Source organism: Myotis yumanensis, unplaced genomic scaffold (genome assembly GCF_028538775.1).
Source record: "Myotis yumanensis isolate MYYU_CA2020_CCGP unplaced genomic scaffold, mMyoYum1.0.hap1 SCAF_2, whole genome shotgun sequence".
NCBI classification, from domain to species: Eukaryota; Metazoa; Chordata; class Mammalia; order Chiroptera; family Vespertilionidae; genus Myotis; species Myotis yumanensis.
Window position 1 is genome coordinate 183,760,575 of NW_027223753.1, and position 18,022 is coordinate 183,778,596.

Consider the following 18,022-nt stretch of genomic DNA (forward strand, 5'->3'; position numbering starts at 1 on the left):
AGGCTTTAAAAGTCACTCACTATTTTCTGTTCAGTCTAATTTTCAAGTACAACAATTTCCAACAGTTCTTCTTTACATACTTGGTATTTCATTAACAATACAAAGTATTTGTTTGGTTATTAACAAAATAACATGCCCAGCTGGCGTAGCTCACTGGTTTAGCATCGACCTATGAACCAGGAGGTCACGGTTCCATTCCCAGTCAGGGAACATGCCACCTGGGTTGCAGGCTTGTTTCTCCCTCTCCCTTCTTCTCTGAATTCCATATAAATATATTTTGAAATATTATTTTAAAAAATCAATAAATAACACTTCTTTTTGTATTTGCGAATCCTTAACTGTGTTACAAATAAAGGGGCTCCTGTTTCCCACTGATGTTCTACTTAACACAAACTGTGACAGATTCGAATTCTGCACGCAATGGTAAATTTTCAAATTCTAATAATGCTTAGCTTCCGAGGTTACAAAATTATCCCATTTCTCATGGGTTCAAATGTATAGAGAACTACAGTGTTGACCCCAAAGATTTTTTAGAAGTTGCTATTATATTAGCAGTCACCCAAGTCTAATGTGAAAATATGGCTGGTTTGAATAACTGAAATTAAAATATAGATAGATAGATATAGATGCAGATATTTTTCCTATTTATTGGTTCTTCTTTAGTATATGCCAAACCCTTAGCTTTTATGTGTTTACAATCTCATTTACAACAACCCTATAATATGGGGTCAGCAATCATCCCCTTTTTAGTCATGAGAAACTGAGAGTTAAAGAGGTTAAATTCCTTGGCCGAGGTCTCTCAGCTGATTAGCTGATCAATAGCAGATCCAGGAGCCCAGTGGCATCTGATTGAAAGGCCATTCTCTTGATCATTGTACATGATATAGTCTTTCATTCCACAATTAGCACTTTAAAAAATTGATCCTAGTACATTTAAAATTGAATTGTAAGAGTATTTATGTTCCTTCAGAAGATAGTCTAGGTAAATACTCTGACAATGTCATAGAAACAGAGAAATGTAAATGGTATGCCCTGTTCTTATTGAAAGTTTATATTTTATTCTGTTACATTTTTTACCTTTCTATCTTTACATTGAAAACCATGATAGATTGTTCATGTTAAAATAATGGGTAACCAAAAGAAAAAACACTCCAAAATTCATAATAGCCTAAATGTCCACTAATAGATATTGATAAATGAATTATGATATATTCATAAATTGAAATTCTGTACTTCAGTGAAAATAAAAGACCTCAACCTAAATATATCAACATAAATAAATATCAAAACGTTTAATAAAGCAAGTTGCAGAAGATTAGGGGCAGTAAAATGCTATTAAGTAAATGAAGCTTAAAATAAGTAAAATAATTCCATATATTATTCACGGATACATAAATATGTATTAACAAGGCATGTGTCATTCCTGAGTAAGGAGGAAAGAGAATGAAATTAGTTCTAGTTATTAATTAATTAATTCACATAATTAATTAATTGGCACCTAAGATAGATAACCTGTGATGAGGCCTTAAAAAAACAGCAATTAATTAAGTTTTACATATCTTAGCATTTGATAGTGGTGGGTGATAACACACACACACACACAAATATACACACACCTTTTGTTATGGAATTTTCTGTATTTTCCTGTATGTTTGAAATATTTTGGAATAAATATATTAAAATAATGAGATCAGAAAAGCTTTACTCAGCAGAGCAGGCAAGTAGTTGAGCTTATCAATCCATACAGGACTCACTTCATCTGGCTTTGAAGTTAGTGGAGAAACTAGCTCAAAAATTCCTCCATTGTTTCTCCCCTTGGGTTAATGCATGTGTTATCGTACTGAGAGAAATAAAATAAAAAATGAATAAAACTTAAAGAGACATAAATAGGAATATATTATGTCACTTTCATTGACTTATCAAAATAACTGGTTTATCCACTAGTTTGTGCCTGAGTGACCCAGTCCAAAGGGATGATTATAGAGAGAGCAGAGAGAAGTACAATCCAGTCATTGCTCCCAAATAGCTACAATATTATAAAGAAATACGTCACATAAAAATAAGTCACATAAAGAAATAAGTCACATAAAAAATGGCTCTAATGCAGGTTGGAAGGTGACATGTTCAACCAATACATGATGAGTGGGAGGTAGGATCCAGCAGGAAGTCTGACTGCTAATTTTACATAACTTTTTGTGTTATCTTTTTTATGTCACCTGTTTTCTCCTACCTTGCTTTGTTTTTGTTTTATTATTGAACTTAATCCCCCCAACCCCATTGAATTTCTTATTCAAGGGTAAGGACTTTGTGTTGTTGTGTGTTTTTTTAAATAATATCTTTATATTCATCATAAAATCTATATGAAAATCCTTTACATGGTGCAGGCCTCGGTAAATTTCAGCTATCTGGATTGAATGCATGCTTATCACTGAACAATGTAGAGTCTGGCCAATTCAGTTGACTGGCATTATTCACTGTAGTAATGTTCTATTGAGTCATTGCAAACACTGAATTAGGGAACATAGATCCATTTCCCCTAGGTAAATACACACACACACACACACACACACACACACATAGTTATAAATTATAATCTTAAATCTTAAAAATGATTTACCTTAATAGATTTTATTTTATTTATTTTACAAAAGAGAAAATAAAGTTCTGATGTGTTAAGTGACTTGTCTGAGGCCACTAATAGGCCAGAGTTGGAACTCAAACCCCCTCCAACTTGCCAAGAACTAGAGTTTGTAGGACTACACTACACTATCTCACTACCATCCCTGTCCTCTGTTCAGCTCTGAGAGCTGAAACAAGTAGGCAGAGTATTACCTTGTTCAACCTCAGCTGGAAACATGCTCATAGGGTAACTCAAATTATGTACTGTTTTGCTCATGTCCGTGAATAACTGTGAAAGCGCCATGAGTATTGATTTAGAAGTTACAAATACATTTTAGTGAGCAGGCAAATTTGAAAATACTGGTCTAGGAATAATAAAGACTGACTGTATTAACTAAAGCTAAATAATGTTTTATAGCTATGTGTTTGAGTTGTTTTGAGTTCAGAATACATCTGCCTGTCAACAGTGCTTACTAATAATATTTGACTTAAGAATTGAATTTAGTAATAATAATTTAATAATACTTGCATTTAATAATAGCTGGCTTCAGTGGAGTGTGGTGATTGTCAATGGCCCCATCTAGCTATGTAATTAAAATGTGCCTTTGTGGCCAACCCCCACTGTAAGAAAACCTGACCACTGACAGAGTTGGGGCTTTCTCTACCAATATGTTTCACATGCACACTGGTGGTGGTTCATGACCTAGGGACAAGGAGTATCTTGTGAGACCCAGCAATGGGAGAACAAAGCCTGAGTCTGAGATTTCCAGACTCCATTCAATACCTACCCTTCTCCTGCTGTTGCTGTATTATAGTCTTTGCCTGTCATAAAGCTGTCCAGTGAGTATAAACTATCTTGAGTACTGTGAGTCCTTTCAGTGACTGAAGTAACTAATGTGTAATTAATTCACCTAGTAAGTACTTTAAAAATGGGATGAATAAGCAAATGAACACAATTACACAAAATGTTGTTAGCCTTTAAAAGAAGAGACAGGTCTACCTTGAGTTAATAGAATAGGAAAGAGTTCATGAATCAGGGGGAATTTGTGCTGGGCCTCAAAGAATGAATAAGATTGGAACAAACATTGGAGGTCATGGAAGAGACCTCAGGCACATTCCAGAAACAGCAGAAAGGATGTGCAGTGTATACTGTGGTGCTCAGCCTGCTTGAACCTAGCTCACATGCCAAGGACTGGACCACACCAGTGTAGAAAGACCTGTCCTTCTTGCCTCAATGCATATCAATTTCAAAGGGCCATCCCTGCCCCGAGGCTCCCTGTGGAAAGGAGTGGAGGGAGGAGTTGCCTGTGAGTCTCTCCCTCCTTGCCAGATATTTAGTCCCAGGGCATGCCACAACAAGCTTCCTGCTGGCAAACTTCCATCTCAGGGCCTTCATATTTCCCCTGGGACATCTGACCTATGACAGAAAGGACAGGGGCAGCCACATTTGAGGAGGGTTTAGTTTAGTTTGGCCAGAATACAGAATAAATGAGGATCAGCATTGAACGAGACAGGAAAAGTCAGGTTACAGCCAAATCAAGCAAGCACTTCATGAAAAGGCTAAATAATTTGGATTTTATTCACTGGATGATGAAAAGCCCTTACATATTCCTAGCAGGGGAAGAGTATTATTAAATCAATTCACAGAAAAAGTTAAACTGGCAATACTGTGGAGCAGGGATCTCCAAAGAAGTGTGCTCACATGCCACCCGGAGATGACCAGATAGATGAGAAAAGGGAAGGAAATTGTTGAACTTCTCTGTAGCATAATATTTTACATGAAGCAAAAAGAGAAAGAAGTTACGCTTTGCTAATATGAATATGTGGTGCAATGCCAGTGCCTCCACATGGTTTGTTGTGTGATGCATACGGCACTAGGGATATTCTTGGGAAGGTGTGAAGCTCTGTAAAGCGGTAGGCTTGCCAGCAGTGGCATTTTATCGTTGTTATGGTTCTTCTTCAATGTTTAGTGATGGATTGGAGTTTACATCGCTGGATAGGTGGATTTCTACATTTTCATCATGTTTTAATTGAAGTAACCTTCACAGAACAGACTACTGGATTGTTTTTCCCACAAGATAAATGTGGAGTAAGGGAAACACTAGTAATACAATCATAAGAAAAAGAAACAAGGAAAAATGAAACTTCTACTTTTAGTACAAGCTCTTCTTCAGCTACATTGCAAGACTCAAAACAAGGTCTATTTAATCATATGTAATAACTTCACACAAAAATATTGAAAAGCATGAGGAGAGACGGGGGTTTGTGGCTCTGGAGAGAGCAGAAGGAACAGCTCCGGATCCCTGAGCTGAGTTCCTCTCCCACACTACAGATACCAGCTTTCATGTGTGGTGCACTCCCCTAAAACAGCATCAGGCTGGGGAAAAGCAATCACCCCACCCTCTGGATACCCTGTCACCCCATCCTATGGAGCTTGTGCTCTGCTGAGGAGTCAGCTGCCTGGCCCAGGGTGTAAAGATCTGGGAAGACTCAGGGAGTATCTGTGACTGAGTTGTATGACTTTGGGATGGGGACCAATCCCCCCACTTTCTCGTGAACTTGACTGGTGTCTCCCCTCACTAGGGACTCCCTAGCCCCATTCTCCACACTCCTGGTGGCCCCACCCTCCCAATTTTTGGTGGCTCTGCCTTGCTGAGGTCTGGCCAGAATATGGGCCAGACTGTATTGTGTGGCTCTGCAGCAAGGGCAACTCTCTCAACCTTCCTTCAAGACTGACCTGCACCTCCCCCTCAAGGGAGGTATGCTAGCCTATCCACCCAACTCCTGGTGGCCTCATCTTACTGCGATCATGATCAGGCAAAACCTGGACAGACTGAGTTGTGTGGCTCTAGGACAGGGAACATTTTCCCTCACATGCCAAACAGGTGCAGAGCCTTCCCTTCACACAGTCAAATATTGCTCTGCTTGGGCACAATAAACTCTGCTGGCCTCACCCTGCTGATTGCCTGAGACCCTGCCCAACCACAAAGGTGTGCGAGCACCCAGAGGGTGGCAGCTAACCTTTGTATGCACTGGGACATGGGTTTGAGTGACTGAGGTCACTGGCACCAAGTTTGAACCTGTATAGATCTGGCGAACACCAGACAACAAACTCACAACAAACGAAAGTTCTAGACCAGATGGGTTCAGAGGTGATTTTACCAAACATTCAAAGAAGAAATAATATCTGTCCTTCTGAAACCATTCAAAAAATTCAAGAGGAGGAAATTCAAGCTCATTCTACATGGCCAGCATTAGCCTAATTACAAAACCAGATAAAGACACCACAAAGCAATAAAGAAATTATAGGCTTATATCCATGATAAACATAGATGCTAAAGTTCTCAACAATACATGCTAAAATTATCAGTAATACATTAGAAAGATCATATGCCATGATCAAGTGGGATTTATTTAAGGGAGGCAAGGGTAGTAAAATAACCACAAATCAATAAATGTGATACACCAAATAACAAAAAATGAAGGATAAAAATCACATGATCATATAAATAGTTGTAGAAAAGGCATTTGATAAAATGGAGCACCCATTTATTTAAAAAAAAAAACCTCTCAGCAAAGTGGGAATAGAGGGAACATACCACAATGGAATAAAGGCCATATATGACAAACACACAGCCAACATCATACTCAATGGGCAAAAACTAAAAGCATTTTCATTAAGATCAGGAACAAGGCAAGGAAGTCTGCTTTCATCACTCTTATTCAATATAGTACTGGAAGTCCTAGCTACAGCAACAAGCCAAGGAAAAAAAATAAATAAAAGGCATCCAAATTGGAAAGGAAGAAGTAAAATGTCATTATTTGTAAATAACATGTTACTATATAGATAGAACCAATAGATGCCACCAAAAACTACTAGAACTGATAAATGAATTCAATTAAAGTAGTAGGATACAAAATAAGTATTCAGAAGTCAGTTGCTTTTTATACAGTAATGATGAACTATCAGAAAGGGAAACTAAGAAAACAACCCCATTTACAATTGTTTTAAAAAAGTATCTGGGTCCTAACCGGTTTGGCTCAGTGGATGGAGCGTCAGCCTGTGGACTCAAGGGTCCCAGGTTCAAGTCCGGTCAAGGGCATGTACCTTGGTTGCAGGCACATCCCCAGTAGGGAGTGTGCTGGAGGCAGCTGATCCATGTTTCTCTCTCATCGATGTTTCTAACTCTCTATCCCTCTCCCTTCCTCTCTGTAAAAAAATCAATAAAATATAGTTAAAAAGTATCTGGTAATAAATTTAACCAAGGATGTAAAAGACCTGTAGTAGGAAATTTATAAGACACTGAACAAAGAAATTGAAGAAGATACAAATAAGTAGAAGCATATACCATATTCATGGATAGGAAGAATTAACATAATTAAAATGCTAATAATCCCCAAAGCAAACTATAGATTTAATGCAATTCTTACCAAGATACCAATGGTGTGATTCACAGAACTAGAGTGAATATTCTAAAAATGTATATGGAACAGCAAAAGGCTCCAAATTGCCACAGCAATCTTGAGAAAAGAGAATAAAGTTGGAGAATTTTCTATCTAATATCAAACTATATTACAAGGCCACAGTAATCAAAACATCATGACACTGGCATAAAAACATACATATAGCTCAATGCAACAGAATAGGGAGCCCAGAAATAAACCCACATCCTTAGAACCAAGGATTACAAAGGGTCTACTCTGAGATGGGAATATCCAAGTTACAGACCTTGATTACATAGAAGTTCACGGGGTACCATGTCCCATGTTGTGGCCATATCAATATGTAGCTATTGAAAACTAATGTAGTAACAAATATATCCTGCCATGACCATTATTAACTGATTACTTGATTAATGGCTAGCCCCAACTAAGCATGAAGTAGGTCCAGTGAGCTAACTTCATAATCTCATTTAATGTTTCTAAATACCAAAAAGTAGAGATCATTATCTCAGTGTAATTGATCATTACATTGAAGATCTGAAATACAAAGCCACTGAAACACTTTTCAATAAAACAAGAACACAGTTTTGTGAATGTATTGAATTCCAACAAATAGAAAGAGATAAAGGCAGAAGAATCCATAGACTCTACAGATAACCCTGCCTCCTTCTCCATTTTGTCCATAGCCTCCTTCTAGGATAAAAGGTAGTCAAGCCTCAATAGTTTTCCAGTTACATCCCATTCCCTCTTCCTTTGCAAAAAAATATAAGCAATTCTACTTGTTCTCTTTCTCCTTGGGTTACTTCTACTCTAAATGAACCTCTCCAAACATGTGAGAAAATAAGAGAAAATAGAATGTTAAGGAGAAATGGCACACTAAAATTTGACAGTAATAGGAGAAAAAAAATTACCAACTAAATATTTTAAAGAATATCCAGGGAAAAAATCCTGAGTATATGCAGAGGTTCTAGATGGTGGCAATCTATCTTTGTGGGGAAAAACAAACAAACAAACAAACAAACAAACAAAAACAATACTAATGGGAGGCAGCACCTAGCACCGGGAGCAGTGGTCAGTGAATTGGGCCCAACTTGTTTACCAAGATCTTCCTTCCTGGAAAACACTCTTCCCAGGCTCAGTTTTGCCTAGAGGGACTCCAGCTAGTATGCATCAAGGCCTGTTTCAAAGATCAGTACATCCTTTTCAGATTCTCCCAGCCCCCAAAGCATGTGTTACCATACTTGTAACTGTACTCATATCAGTTTTTAATCACAGCAACTTATACAATCAGCTTCCTTCTTCATCCTTACACTATGTAGTGTGAAGCAACTTAGGAATAACAAAGGATAGTGCTAATTTGCATGGAGACTGCAGTTCAATGGGGAAGACACAATTTATGTAAGTCAATTACACAAATAACTATCTAGTCATAAATGCTTTGCCAAAAAGGATAATGCAGGGTGCTCTGAGGGAAGATTTAATGGACCTGTAGTGAGAATGTGATCTTGAAGAAGTGATCTATAAACTGGGTTCTGAAAGATGAATAGGAGTTGGCAGTTCAGGACCAGAGGACGGAGTATGCCAGACAGAGGCAAGGGAAGACCCAAATGCTGTGAAACCAGAGGCTTTCCAACAACAAAGAGACCAGCACTAAGAAGAGTGGGGCAACAGGCTGGAGGGGAGAATACAACTCAATAATTTCTTTGCCATTTTAGGAAAAATGTCAGATCACATCCCAAATCTGAGAAGAATTATAATCATAAAAATAACATGATCAAATTAGCCTCACTCTTCAAAAAAAGAGGCTCACTTTTGAACTGTTGATTTTTAGTAACCTTCCCCAGAACAAATCATTACATTGTAGGTTATCAGAAAATATTTCTTGATACAAATAAGTGGAAACATTTTACTTATTCATTATTACTTTTCATCAAGTAACCCTCCCCTCAGATTTTTAAAAATATACTTGTGATGACTGACCTCTGTGACGATGGCATTATCTTAATTAGAGTTGGAGCAAGAGGGGATGAAACAGGGGAACAAATTAAAGTACACTGAAAACTCATCACACAGGGGTATGAGTGGGTGACCGTATAGACTGGCAGCTAATTACATTGCTGTTGGGCAAAAAAGTAAGATTCTAAGATACCATGACAGCTCTTTTGACAATGCAAGGAAAAAACATATCAAAGTGATAGCATTTCCTTTTACATTCCACAACTGAATTTCTACTATTACCATCATTACAACTAATGGCTTGATGAGGAAATAAGCCTTTTTTTTTTTTTTTTTTTGGCGGGGAGACCAGCAGCCTGACTCTGTACCTAGTTAATCAGTATCCCTAATAAACATTCCTGTTAGCCTATAGTCTAGTCACTTGCCCCTTCCTCTTAATTATCTGGTCTTGCAAGACCTATTTACCTAAATACTCACATTTTACAGAGGCCATAAACCATGAACAATATACAACCCCTGGAGGGGGTTATCAGCGCTGGCACTAGGCCAGGCCTTTAGGTGTGGTCTCATGGGCCCCATCCCAACACACAGGGCTTTTTGCAAAGCCCGCGAAAGGTCCGGAAGTCTGATCCATATTTGGGAGACAAAAAAACCAAAGGGTATAAAGAGAAAGCTTTCTCCATATTGGTTTGCTCAGGATTTGGAAACAGGCTCCCCTGAGTCATGGTACTAGTACATCTGGAAATAAATGGGTTTTTCTTGTATCTCCAGATACTCCTGTGTATTTTTCAGTCACCTAGTAAATTCTGTAACAGGCTAAATATTAGAGTGTCTTATTTGTGTTGTTTTCAGGGAGCAGCTGAAATAAGTCATTTAACTATATACAGTAAGTTTTACTTTTCATTTACTGTGAACCTACTCTCAGATAGAATCTCCAAATATGAATTATTAAATCTAGACTCTACTTAGAAGTCTTGACTGCCAAGGATTAAGACGGTGAAATTGGGTGAGGGGCAGGAATCAAGAAGACAGAATGTTAAATTTTTATTTTATTTTTTAAAAAGCCTGGGCAACAATTTTAATGTATGTGTAAACTACTGCAGGAAGAATCTTGAAAACCAATTGGCAGCCTTTTGATCCCCCAGAAGAAAATGAAGAATCACTCAAGAGCTTAGGAGAGACATCCAGGTAGAGTTGATTACTTTCCTTGATGTTAAATTGATGCTTTGGTCTGAAAGGGGCAACCTTTGGGTCACAAGTCATTGCTTCCAGAAGCAACTTAATTATGTCTGCAAGTGTCTTTATAGAGAAGATAGCACAACCTAACAGCAGTTCTATATTCTCAATTTACTATTTAAGCTTATTTTTGTTTCTAGTGAGTTGCTGTGCCTGGGAATAGTGGAGAATTGCTCTTCCTGGTGCCCTGCTTAATTAAAGTCCTCTTTTAAAAAAAATCCCTTGTTGCCAGAGAATAGCTACAACTTTGGCAGAAGCAGTGCTAAGTTTCTCAGTATGGCCCTATGCCAGGCTGTGTCAATCTTGACCCCTTAGAGGATGATTAGCAGAGACACGGTAGTTAAACTTTTGTGTTCATTCACTCCCAGGCTTCTGCTGGAATTGGCAAATACTATAGTGACTTGTTTAAGAAGTAAGTGTCTACTAGGAATTGGACTAAAACCACCAACTCCTTTCATATAAGGCACCAAACAACAATAATGGCTTCCTGTCATTCCTGACATGGCTTAGAGCTCAACCAGTGCCCCAAAGGTGAAAGAATATTACACTGGTAGTCTTCTTCAGATATCTACATTCTTATTGCCTTTCATATTACAGTCCTACCAGTGCTAATACTAGTAAGATTCAAAACAATGTTCTATTCATGGGTCATTTGTGTAACAGACCAATGAATAGATATTCACAAGGATTTCATATACACGTGGAATATTAATTGCTAGATGAATTCACCATTTAAAGAAAATTGACTAATAGAGTTTAGAATCAAAAAGTGTTTCAAAACAATGTCTAAGTTTTAAATAATGACCAAAACACCAACTTTCATTACATTTTAGATCTTACTGTCCAAGTTCTAAGTGTTTGAAATAATTTCTAGTGTTTCTAAATTCCTTGAGCTATCACATTTTTTTTTCATGGCAGAAAATAATTCTAATGTACATTTTGGTAAATTATAACCAGAAATAATTATATCATACTTATAAGTCTTGATAAAATAATCTACCTAAATAAGGTAAATAAACTTTGTACAAAACTCACTAAAATTTTTCAATTATTATTTGTCTGATTAAAATTCAATGTTTTAAATATATTCCTTTCTGCTTTGGGGATTTTGCACAAAACTTCAAAATGTCTATCTATTCAAATAAGAAATCATGTATTTAAGAAAAAAATGAAAAGCAGAAATGAAGAAACCAATTTTTAAGCAAAAAGGTAACAAGCAAAGCTAAAGCCAGGTCTCTTTATTCATTTAACAAGTATTTGTTGGTCACCAGTAATGTGCCAGGCACTGTTCTAGGTGCTGGTGAGAAACACATAGCTTTGAGAAACGAGACAGAAATCCTTGCCATCACTGCCACTACAATATTGTCTCGTTACATAAAATATTTTACTTTTGTATATTCATTTAATACTCAGATGTGATTACTAAAGACCACAGCTTTAAATAATAGGCACTTTCAGTATCAGTCTCATAGCAGCATATACATTAGAACACTTGGCATAGTTAAAGAGGTAATGAAACTGGTGACTTTTTTTTACCCAAGAAAAAGGAGAGATAACATTGTCACTTGTATGTAAAGTTTTGGACAGCTAAGTAATATAGATGTAAATTAAAAATGACAGACGCAGTTACTTGAAACATAATGGTTACTGAAGTGAATCTTTATTCCTTCTAGTGTTATGGTTAACTATTAAATGACTCAAGGATCACTTTCAGGTACAAATTTTGTGACAATTGTTGGTCAATGTCATATGTACTAATCACTGTCGGTTCTGTCATAAGAGAAGTGATTGTCCTATGGGGGAAATTATACTAGTTACAATCCCAAGTTAACTTTTATCAAATCAATGTCCATGGATTTCATACATGACCTTGTTGAATTTCTAAGCATAGAAAGTATCCCATATGACAATAAAAGGTATTCATCAAAACTTTTTAAGGCAACAGAATTTTCAATTCATTCTGAAATATTAAAATTAACCTTTTTTTTCTGAAGACTCAACATTCACTGGGTGTGTCAAGGGAGTAAAAACTACTGTTACACATAAGTGATGCCAAACATCTGCATCAGGAATAAATTGTACATCAGTTGGATGTTTCCAAAAAGGCGGAGCTCGAGAAACATATAAAGACCTCCATATTATTCCCTGACTTTTTCACTCTTTTCAGAATTTACTATGTTATTTAGATACAGACAAAATGTACAAAAAAACACATTCTAGGAAAATATTTTCTTGATATTTTATCTCCTCCATAACTTCTTCCCCTCCTCCAACATATTGCCACTACCAAATAAATAAGTAAGCAAGCAAATGAATAAATAAACAGACTTATTTTCTAGATTATGCCAAAAATTAAACAGAATTATAGATACAGGTAAAAGATAGATAAACCCGTTTCTTTTTTTTTTTTTTAAATATATTTTATTGATTTTTTACAGAGAGGAAGGGAGAGAGATAGAGAGTTAGAAACATCGACGAGAGAGAAACATCGATCAGCTGCCTCCTGCACATCCTCCACTGGGGATGTGCCCGCAACCCAGGTACATGCCCCCGACCGGAATCGAACCCGGGACCCCTCGGTCCGCAGGCCGACGCTCTATCCACTGAGCCAAACCGGTTTCGGCAATAAACCCGTTTCTTACTGAAACAGCACTTACAGCACACCCAAAGCGATGACATGGGCTTCAGCAGGCAGCTCTAACTGCAGACACAGGTGGTATTAGAGAGGCAGACGATAGAAAAAGAAGAGGTTACTGCCTGGCCTGTCTCAAGGGAACAAGTTTATGTACAAACAGTGTGACTAGATATATAGTTAAAATACTAAACAAAAATTGCTACAGAAGCAGATAAAAGTGAAAACACTATAAAAAAATATATATCCTTCTATTTCATAAGTCAAACCCAAGCTCCTCAAGTTAAAGTCGGGTCCTAAGATGTCAACTGTGTTGGGTAGATCTGAGTCTCAGCCTGGAACTTTCTTTCCTGCGATGCATCACTGTGGTTTTTGACTTTACATCTGTAGCGGTAACTTAGATTCTATTTGTTCCAAAATGAATTTCATGCTCAACTTGTTTTTCTTAATTAAACTTCCTTTAGTAGTTCCTAATATGTGTATTATTGAAGCTCGTTAGTCCCATTCACGCTCGCCTGCCAATTTTTGGCTACACATTCGTATACTGAAGTGCTCTGTTGCTATCTATAGGAAGAAAATTAAATAATAAATATGGGGGCTTGAACGTTTTATGAGTGTCAGAATGAGAGAGTGCCTGCAAGGCCCATAAGGTTTCACACAAAAGAGGCATTACTGCAATAGCTAACATGCTGACACATCTCTGATCTATAGTCTGCAGTAATGGCAGCAGTAAAGCGTTCTGCCATTGACTAGGATTTCACTTACATGCAACGGAAATCGGCACAGAAGAGATTATATTGACTGTCATAAAAAGAATTCATATAAAATCCCCCCAAATGTTTAATCATTTCAAATGTCTGGAGTGATTTACTCGTTTTCTCTGACTTCAGTTAAGCTTAGAGTTGGCACTCTCCCTTTCACATAGGTTTGCTACCAAATAGGTACAGTTTTTTGGGCAGGGGGCAAGGGGAATCTTAAAGGCAGGGATAATTCGCAGCATCGTAGCAATATTTGACATTGGCAATGTGATTTCATTAATAACAAAGCGAAAGTAATCAAACCTGTTACTGTTAAAGAGTCATTCTTCTTAGAAATAGTGGAGAACGTTGCTATCCCATAAGATTAAGCGGTTAGTTCCCTCAAAGTATTTCAAAGGATCTTTGCAAATGTATTAAAAGTGACACTCTAGATTCATCATGAGTGCTCACTATTTTGTTTGTTGTTGTTTTTAGCTCTTATGGTTTTTGCAAATTTAAGATACTCAAAATTAAAGTTTTAAATGAACTGAAAGTTGGGCTTTTTTTGCATTTTCAATAAAGCAAAAGAGATGAGAGATTTGCATTGGGGATGCCATTTGTTAAACATCTACCAATCATTAGAAAAGGATTGCCCTTTTCATTGTGCTTTCAGTCGATTGTGCAGTAATTTAATTTTTAAAAATTAGTTAATGTAGAATAACATTTAACTGTATCTAATCATCTCAAAATCAAAGGAAGCTACAGCAAATGTGTTATCTCCCTCTGAATGTTAGGCCACTTGGAACACATGGGAGGCTTTCGAGGGATAGGTGCAGCTGTCAAGTGAAGCTCCAGTAAATGAAACACTCATTTTTCAAGTTTTGGGGAACCCAATGCTATTTCTTGTCACATACGTTAGAAACTGTGCTTGCAATTCTTAGGGCTCATTGAGAGCTTCCATTCCTTTACTTCAAACTACCACATTCTGTGTTATTTGTAGCAAAGTTGGATCAGCTAAAAGCCACCATGTTCTTTTTAATAATCTGAACAAAAATAGGCATTTGGATGTAGTAGAGCAGAACGTAATTTTCTAGGTGAACTCTTCAGGTTTTTCAGTAGTTCTCCACACTGAAAATTGCAAGATTTTCAATGCAAATGTTCTCTACTCTATTCATGGCGAACATGTATGAAATGGGGTACCTTGCTCTTCACTTACTGGCTGCAGTTTTAAAAACTTTTATGGTGTGTGGTTTTGTTTATTTCCATTGTTATTGACCTTCCAAAGTGAATTGACCACCTACAAAGTTCACCAAAGTTTTGCATAGAAACTGTTTGTAGAAACCAAAGGGTAGGCCAAAGTTTCTCCCTTTTCATTCTCTCTGCCAAAAGAGAATAGAATGAGGGAGTAGGAAGTACTGACTATTCTTGAGAGAGAAAAATATTGTTCAAACAAGAAAAGACACATTAAGCTGAATTTTCTTCTTTAGCACTATGGGGCATGCCATGACCACTGGCTCAAGGATTGCAAAATATGCAAATTAACTTTGAAAAGGACCTCCTTTTTCATGTTCCATATTCTTCATCTACTTTCATATCAACATTACCTTATCTTTTGGCCTAAAAAGAGAAATCCCAGACTACCTCTTATTCACCTTCACTATTTACTTAATATTATAATTTATTATGTTATTTACTAGCTGCCTTCTTCTGTTGATTTAATTTTTCTAAGAGGTGTTACATGTTAATGGACTGTGTAGCTAGAATCAGCAGCTAGAAATGTACCAATACACAGAACATCCATTCTTCTAGTTCACACTGCACAAGAAACCATGTGACTCAGCTGTGCAAAATAAAAGGCAAACCTAGCACTCAGATACCTCCTTAAAACTAACCATTGGGCTTGTAGAAACTATTTCTTGCTATTTCTATCGTTTTGAGACAAGCTTACACAAAGTCTGCAGAAATAAAAACTAACTTCCCCTGTAGAATTCTTGGGAGACAAGTTATACATTTTGCTATTTCATCCTAAAAAGAAAAGAAAAAGAAATAACATGTTCTTGTCTCAAGATTTAGATTTAACAAACACACACACAAACACACACACACACACACACATCCAGGAAGAAAGTTTGGTGAGGCTCCCCTTTTAATGCCAGAATGCCGGGTGCACCTGGAATGCCTAAGGTAAGTACTGGCAGGATGAGTGCTTCAGATGACATTGAGGAGTTGCCTTCTAATGAGTTCACAAATAATGAAGAGGCTTCCATGCTAAAACCATAACTGTATCTACATAAATTTCATAATCTGTAAACAGAAACCCCTGAAAAAATATTTGATGCTTTTCTTCAAAACATTAAAATGTACACAACACATTATTTGATAGTTTGAGTATCTATCTCCATTTTATTCTAATGCATGTGAATGTCTGAAGGTTTAAAATTTAAAGAATTACCCTTACATTTAAAAAGCCAACTAAAATTATAATGCTGACCTGTCAGAGGGATGGGGGTGTTCATTAACCTATTAACCTATCCATTAACCTATTAGCATATCTAGATAGCCAGGTACATATTTCAAATGAATCATTTTTTTTAATGTTATTGTTCCAAACCTATGTGGATTGCAAAACTGGTTTAGAATAATATGCTTTCCTTGATTCCAAAGCAACTTTTAGTTTCCTGACTCAATTAATAGTCACTCCTTTGAGTGATTAATTTTAATTTTATCTGCTAAAATGCATTTTCCTTCTGCAATTAAAAAATGAGTTTTTCTCGAGGTACAGAATATTCTTTAAAAATAATTGCCCTGAATCCTGCTGCAAGAAAATGGGAACGCGCGCGCTGCGCTCAGTCAGAAAGAAAACCCAGTAAGTGGGGAGGCAGGCAGGGCAGGGATGCATCAGAAATGCAGCTGCCTCCTGGCGCACTCGCCAGCCTGGGCCCTGGGCAGAGAGGCTGCAGCGCCTTCCTGGGCTCGTCCGACTCCAGAAAGTTACCTCGGACTGTAATATGCAAAGTCGTGTGAGTGAATGACAAGACAACATGTGTGGCCAGTCACTCCCTTCTGTCTCTATCCCATGCAGTGACCCTGTAACCCTTTAGTGATAGGCTGGGGGGGGGGGGGGGGGGGCGGAGGAAGGAGGGAGGAAAGGGGAAGGGAGAAAGAGACAATGCGAAAACGGCCAATTCCCTCTGCAAAATTCCCTGAGAAGCCAAGACAGCCGCGGACACCGCGGCCGAGGCAGCCGCGATTGCCACCGGGGCTTTCCCCCGCCACATGCGGGTGTCCAAGGCATCCCTGCCGCTTCTCCTTAAAGTCTCACTGGGAGAAAGCTCTGCATCCGGAAGGGATCCCCAGCGGAAAGATTTTCAATGAAAAGTTGAGAGCTTGGAGGGTTGCTTGGCTTCCCCACAAAATAGGGTTTTTAAGCTCGATCCAGGCAGCTCCCTAACAATCCGCCCGGAGATGCGCGAGGTGGTTTGGCATCCCCCCTTCCCTCCCCATTTCACCGGCACCGCGTCCGCAGCACCTTCCGCGCAGAGGCACCCGAACCCCGCAGCCCCCTCCTAATAAAAGAGCCCAGACTTACCCTCAGTAAGACAAATCCACCGAGGGGGACCCCTCATCTTCCCCGGTCCCCTTCCAACCAGTCAAGGAGACAGTTTCTACAACACTTCGCCTTCGAATTCAAGCTGAATCGGTCAAAGTATTTACCAGTTTCTAGTCCCCCTTTTTGTTTTGGAATCTTGAAACACCCCCCTCCCCGAAATAGTGTTTCAGAATTCAAGATGCTTCCTTTATTTTTTTTTCTTCTTTAAGCAGCCGCAACCCCAGTGTTGCGCCCCCCCGCTCCTTTTTTCTTTTTCTTTTTTCTTTCTTTTTTTTTATTCACCCACGGACACTTCCAAAACGTGCCGATTGATCCTTTTTTCTCTCCAGCTGCAACTGGGATCCAGAATCCTGGGGACCCAAAGCCACCTCCATGGAGATCCGACCATCAGGCAAGAAATACAAATGATCAAACAACGTTACTTCTTTTCAGCTGCAATCAGATAATCCTACTAATCCAATAGATTTATCTCGATTGGAAATTGACCTCAAAAATGAATCCCCGGTGCTGATGTCCAATAGAGAGAGGAATTCGTAGCCCTGTCCGGGTGACCGAAAGGACTGTGGTTTCTTTCTTTCGTTCTTTCTTCTTTTTAAAAAATCTTTTTTGGATTCTGGGTGCACTGCTCGCAAAAATGCCGAGGACCCTGGTTTTCCCCTAATATAGGTTTCTACTTCAAATCAGTGCCGGATGAAAAATGGTACAAAGGTACCCCTAGTGGCTCTATGTGATATTGCAAGAATCTCGCTTTCCCAATCCCCTCGCCTCACCTTTTTTTTTTTCTCCCCC

General features: G+C 38.1%; 1 protein-coding gene across 5 annotated transcripts in view; it reads right to left on the reverse strand.

The window, feature by feature from the left end:
• The window catches only part of NLGN1 (neuroligin 1), an 835,296-nt gene that overhangs the window by 678,054 nt on the left and 139,220 nt on the right, over positions 1–18,022 (reverse strand). For 4 of the 5 annotated variants that reach the window (XM_070406785.1, XM_070406783.1, XM_070406784.1 and 1 more), the window contains exon 1: positions 17,213–17,935. The exons of the other annotated variant lie outside the window; for it this stretch is intronic. The gene's annotated coding sequence lies outside the window, so the exon portion shown is untranslated. Of the gene's footprint in view, positions 1–17,212; positions 17,936–18,022 lie in introns of those variants that run through there. 5 annotated transcript variants of the gene reach the window in all.